A 6,000-nucleotide genomic window follows, 5' to 3' on the forward strand; every position below is an offset into this window, starting at 1 on the left:
GCCACACGCTGTGGCTCAGGGCAGCAACACGGGAGCTGACTGACACACACCCTGGTGCTGAGAGGGCATAGCACAGCAGTCAGGCAGGACGGGCTCTGAAGCCAGCCTGCCTGGGTTCAAAGCCCAGCCCTGCTGTGTGATGAGACAAGTTACTGAACCTCTCTGTGGCTGTTTCCTCATCCAAAAAAAAAAAAAAAAAATGAGGGCCCTGACTGGTTTGGCTCAGTGGATAGAGTGTCAGCCTGCGGACTGAAGGGTCCCAGGTTCGATTCCACTCAAGGCCATGTACCTTGGTTGCAGGCACATCCCCAGTAGGGGATGTACAGGAGGCAGCTGATCGATGTTTCTCTCTCATCGATGCTTCTGACTCTCTATCTCCTTCCCTTCCTCTCTGTGAAAAATCAATAAAATTTATTTTTTTAAAAATGAGGACAACCATAGCATGTGCTTCTCAGCCTCTTCTGGGACGTAGTTAATTTAGGTCAAGATCTTAGCGCACGCCAGAGACATGGCAAGCCCTTCATAAATGATGATTCTGGAAGATGGGGGTTTTGTTTAGAAGCTGTTGCAGTGACACAATTAGCTCTAGCTCTCGGAGGAAATGGAAGCACAAATCCAGTCCCTTCCCCCAGGCCTGGAGCTGCTCAGGGTCAGAGCAGAAACCCCATGTTATCTGGGTGGCTCCAAAGCCCAGGCTCCATTCCTTACACCCCCTCCCCACCCACTTTTATTTCCCCGCAAGTCAACCAACTGGGCTGAGGGTGTCCTAAGGCCTGAGGAACATGGCGCTACTGCCACCTGGCGGTGCTGCTGTCACATGGCCCATGGCTGGGGCTCCCACTGAAGACAATAACAGAGATGAAGGAGCCATCCTCAGAACAGAGGACACAGCCTGGCCAATCCCCTGCAACAGGTTCCCACAGCCTCTCTGGAAGCCTTGTCCCCAGAGGGCTCAGGACTCATGATTAGAATCTCTCCTTCTAGAAAGGCACTTTGAGGCACATGCTTGCCAAATTTCCAAATTTTCTACGTTATTAACACACTTGTGACCCGGTGCACAGATTTGTGTACATTGAAAGGAAATCAATTAGAAAGTGGCCGGCGGGAGAGGCAGCCAGACATGCCCTGGAGCCAACCTCCCTCAGTCCCTCCCCGGCCGGCAGCACCTGGGGTGGCACTGTGGCTCCAAGGGCGTCTGCAGAGTGAGCGGGTCCCTCTGGCAGGTGGGGTCCCTCGGCCTGGCCTACGGGGATCAGGCCGAAACTGGCTCTCCGACATCCTCCGAGGGGTCGCGGAGTACGAGAAGGCACTCTGAAAGGTAGCTGTGGTACAGGGTATGGAACGCAAACGCAAGTGTGCAGTAAACCAGACTCGGGGCCAATAGTGTCCCAGCAACAACATAACCCTCAGCCGAAGGTGGAATCACACGGCCCCACGAGGTATCAGGCTCCCTCCTCTCTGGTTTCGGGGTGCATCACCCAAGAACCACTGCTTCTCTGCAGCTCCTTATTGAGCGTCTGCCCCCTGGTGGTCAGTGTGCACCATAGCAACTGGTCGGACAGTGGGAGGGACACTTAGCATATTAGCCTTTTATATAGAGAGATCACTGTTAGTCGTTTGCCAATTAGCTAGCTGTTGTGCAAGAGACAGAAGGGTCAAGGGAATGAGTCACAGGATGGGTACGTTTTTTGGGAAGAAGATAACAATTCAGAAGGACTTGAAGTCTGGGCCTTACCCCAGAAGGGCAGATGTGGTGGGAGCCCTGAAGTGAGAGCCCCCTTTGTAATTCTGCCCCCATTTGGCCTTTCTTTGCCTACTCTCCGACTTGGGTGGCAGCAGGTGGGTGAAAATCCTTAATGAGAAACACAAAGTCCTCTGTGCTATGGATCCTGTGCCCTGTCCAGCCTCGTGTCTCCTACCCCACTTCACACCCTTGGACAGTTCCACCATTTTGATGGGTAGTTATCCTTGGGCTGCTCCTCAAAATCCCACTTTTTGGGAAATATTCTTCATCCCTGTAGGGGATTTTTAAAATATCTTTTTCCCTCCACCCTTCTAGGTCCTTGATTGGGGCTCTGTAAAAAATGGCAGATTAACAGAAGAAAAAATGAACATATGTTTATTAGTATGTGTATCACACATGTAACACACGAGAGCAAACAGAGATGAGTAACTCAAAGGGGAGTTTAGAACTCAGGCTTATAAACCATCATAGGCTAAAGGGGACTTCTGTGGCGGGGGGCGGCGGCAGCAGGTTCAGGACTGAGACCAGGAAAAGTGTGGTGACAAGGGTTGTGTTGCAGATTTAAGTGTTGCAATTTCTCTATTGATAAGAGTAGGAGACAGAGACTCCCCTACAAATGGAAATTTCCTTGATAATAAATGTAAATTTCCTTCACAAAAGGAAAATGTGTGCCCTGTTTCTAGAGCTGTTTCTGCATCTTCAGGTTCTCCACGGCCTTTAACTCAAAACAGCCTGTATGCCAAAGAGGCATATGTTGGGGTGGCACATTCTGGAACCCCTCAACTCCCTAGCACTAAAGCCCACGCGGTGCATACTCCATGCATAGCTTATGCATTGTGTTCTGTGTGAGTGGCATCTCTGGGACACAGCTCCATCCTTTACCTGAATGGTGCCTCTGGGGGCTTGGGCGACTGGGCAGAATGCCCGCCACTGTCACTACTACCCATACAAGTTTAATGGGCATAGTCATCTTCATGACCATCACCTGGCCTCCAAGCCATCATTGATTGTTCTGGTGGTGTGGGCCCCAAAATCAAATGGCACTAATCAGAGAGCTCCCATTCTCAAAATATGAAATTGACATGAGATTCCATCCTCAGGTTGGCTGGGACATCAACAAAGGAAGTGTAGGTGGCAGCCCTGAATGGTATGCTATGGCCCAGGACAGATCCCCTTTCCCAGAGTGGGTGCACCGCCCTCTTTCCCCCTGCTGTGTTGGCTGTTAGCATTCCAAAGCTATCCCTTCTCTGGACAATCACCTGCTGCCTCAGAGAGCCCACACCTCCTCCCGCCAACAGCCACAGAGGTTCAAAGAGCCAGTCTCAAGGTGTAGGAACTCTCCAGTGGCTTTACATCCCAAAGGGCCCTCCCCCGGTCCTGGGTCAGGTCACATCCTTGCTCATGTCCTTCTCCTTCCTATCATGTACTTTTTGGTTTACAGTTAGAGCATTCCTTTGAGTTTATATGGGAAAACCACTTGGCCAATAAAACTGAGAAATTTGAGTTTCATTGGAAAACTATGCATTGTTTATAGCACACTGGGGTCCAGTTTATCTAATCCTGGTTTTATGGGAGCTAATTTGCAACTCAAATTGTAGCTCATAGCAATGCAAACTCATTCTGGCCTAGAGGCATGTAAATAAATTCTGGGCAGGGGAAGGATGCTCCTCTCCTCTATTGGAAAAGCCAATTTGCATCCATTTCTACCTTCATTTCAGTGGTTCTAATCTAACTATACATCCGTTTTCTGGATTCTTCTTTGATTGAGCTGTGAAATTTTTAAGCTTTCTTATTAATGAGCAAAATAAAAGTCTTTAACAAGTGTTCATTTTTATATCTGTATAAGTCATAATTTTACCAGTTTGGGAAAATTATCCTTTAGCAGAATATTGGGGTCTCTGGTTTTAATTCTCATAATAATGGTGATGGGTTTTCCTTTCATTGTCTCATGTATAGGGGAGATGCCATCAGTTCTGCTTACTACTGTGTTACCCAGCCCCCAGAATGGAGCCTGGCATATAGCAAGTGCTCAACATTCAAAAACCAATCAATCAGCTAAATTTTAAAAATCATATGATTATAACAATAGACACAAAAAGGTTTTTGACACAATCTAACACCCATTTATGATTTTAAGAAAACCTCTCAGCGGGCCAGCCTGCAGACTGAACAGTCCCGTGTTCGATTCCGGTCAAGGGCACATGCCCCAGTTGCAGGCTCGATGCCCAGTAGGGGGCGTGCAGGAGGCAGTCGATCAATGATTCTCTCTCATCACTGATATTTCTATCTCTCTCTCCCTCTCCCTTCCTCTCTGAAATCAATAAAAATAAAAAAATTTAAAAGAAAACCTCTCAGAAAACTAGAATTCAAAGAGAACTTACTCAACTTGATGAAGAAACCTACAAAAAGCCTATAGCTGGCATCACATTTAATGCGCAAAGACTGCTTTCCCCCTAGATCAGGAACTAGATCGGGATGTCTGTTTTCACCACCGCTGTTTAATATAGCACCAACTAGAACGTCTATCCCTGCGGTGAGACAAGAAAAAGAAATAAAAGCGTATTGATGGGAAAAGGAAGAACGAAAACTGTCCCTGTGACTAGCCGTTGTGCAAGAGACATCATCTACATTATCTATGTAGAAAATCCCAAGCCATCTACCAAATAAGTGAGTTAAGCAGGATCACAGGAATGAGATAAATAAACAAAAATCAATTGTATTTCTATACCCTAACAATGACAATGTAGAAACTGAAATTAAAATTACAATGCTACTTACAGTCATTCCAAAGAAAACAAAATAAGCTAAAGAAGACCCAAATAAATGGAGAGACATACTATATTCAGAAATGTAAACTTCAACATAGTAAAGAAAGGTTTAATGTAATTCCTATGAGAATTCCCAGCAAGCGTTTTGTAGACCTAGACAAGTGTTTTCTAAAATTTATATGGACAGTCACAGGACCGAGAATAACTAAAAATAATTTTGAAAAATAGGAATGTAGTGGGAGGAATCACTCTACTCCAAATCAAGGCTTAGTACAGTAATCAAGGCTGTGTGATATTAGAGTCAGATGAACACATGGATCAAAGGCACAGAATAGAGAGTCCAGAAATAGACCCACACACTTACGTCCAACTGATTTTTGACACAGGTGCAAAAGCAATTTTGAAGAAAAGGAACAAACAAATCATTTCAACAAATAGATGCTGTAGCAATTGAATAGCCACAGGCAAGAAAGTGACTAAAAGAAAAAATAGCCACAATCCCATATGCAGAGAAACTGGATCACTCCGACTGTGGTGGGGATGTGAAGTGGAACGGCCACACTGGAAGCAGCCTGGCAGCTCCTAACCCTTCCACCACGGAAAGACCCCGCAGTTGCAGCATTGGGCATTTATCCCAGAGGAATGAAGTGTTATGTGCACAGGAAAACCTGTGCACAAATGTTCAGACAGCTTTATTCATAATTGCCCCTAACGGGAAGTAACCCTAATGTTCTTCAACAAGTTAATAAATAAAAAAACAGTGATGCATACATACTTTCAAACTAGAGGCCTGGTGCATGAATTCATGCATGGGTGGGGTCCAGTCAGCCCGCCTGGATGGGGGCCAATCGGGGCCAGCCAGGCCAGCAGAGGGGGGAAGAGGGGAGACAATGGGAGGGGCAGATTGGGGGTGGGGCTGGCAAGGGGGAGGGGCTGTGGGTGGTTGCAGGGGGCCGATCATGGCCTGGAGTAGGCCGGTTGGCCACTGCAGTGCATGTCATAGAGACTGTTTGTTCCGGTCGTTCTGCTCATTCCTCCCATTTCAGTCGCTCCGCCATTTGGTCGCTGGGCTTTTATATATATAGACACTCCACAGCTATTTAAAAAAGAATGAATCTTTGATTGACTCAACGATTTGGATGAATCTCCAAGGAATTACTCTGAGTGGGGGAGAAAAAAAATTCCCAAAAGGTTACATACTTTGGATTCCATTTATATAGCATTCCTATTCCTGAAATGGCAAAATTATAGAAACAGAGAACAGATTTGTGGTTGCCATGGATGCTGATGAGGAATGGGATGGGGAGGGGGTGGAGAGTGGGCTTAGCTATAAAAGGACCAGAGAAGAGATTCTCACGGAGATGGAACTGCTCTGTGTCTTGATTGTACCAATGTCAATATCCTGATTGGGATGTTGCTCTACATAGTGTGGTAAGATGTAGCATCGGAGGAAACTGGGTAAATGGTATACAGGATCTCTCTCTATAA

The sequence above is a fragment of the Myotis nattereri genome, assembly GCF_964212035.1.
Source record: "Myotis nattereri genome assembly, chromosome: 14".
NCBI lineage: Eukaryota > Metazoa > Chordata > Mammalia > Chiroptera > Vespertilionidae > Myotis > Myotis nattereri.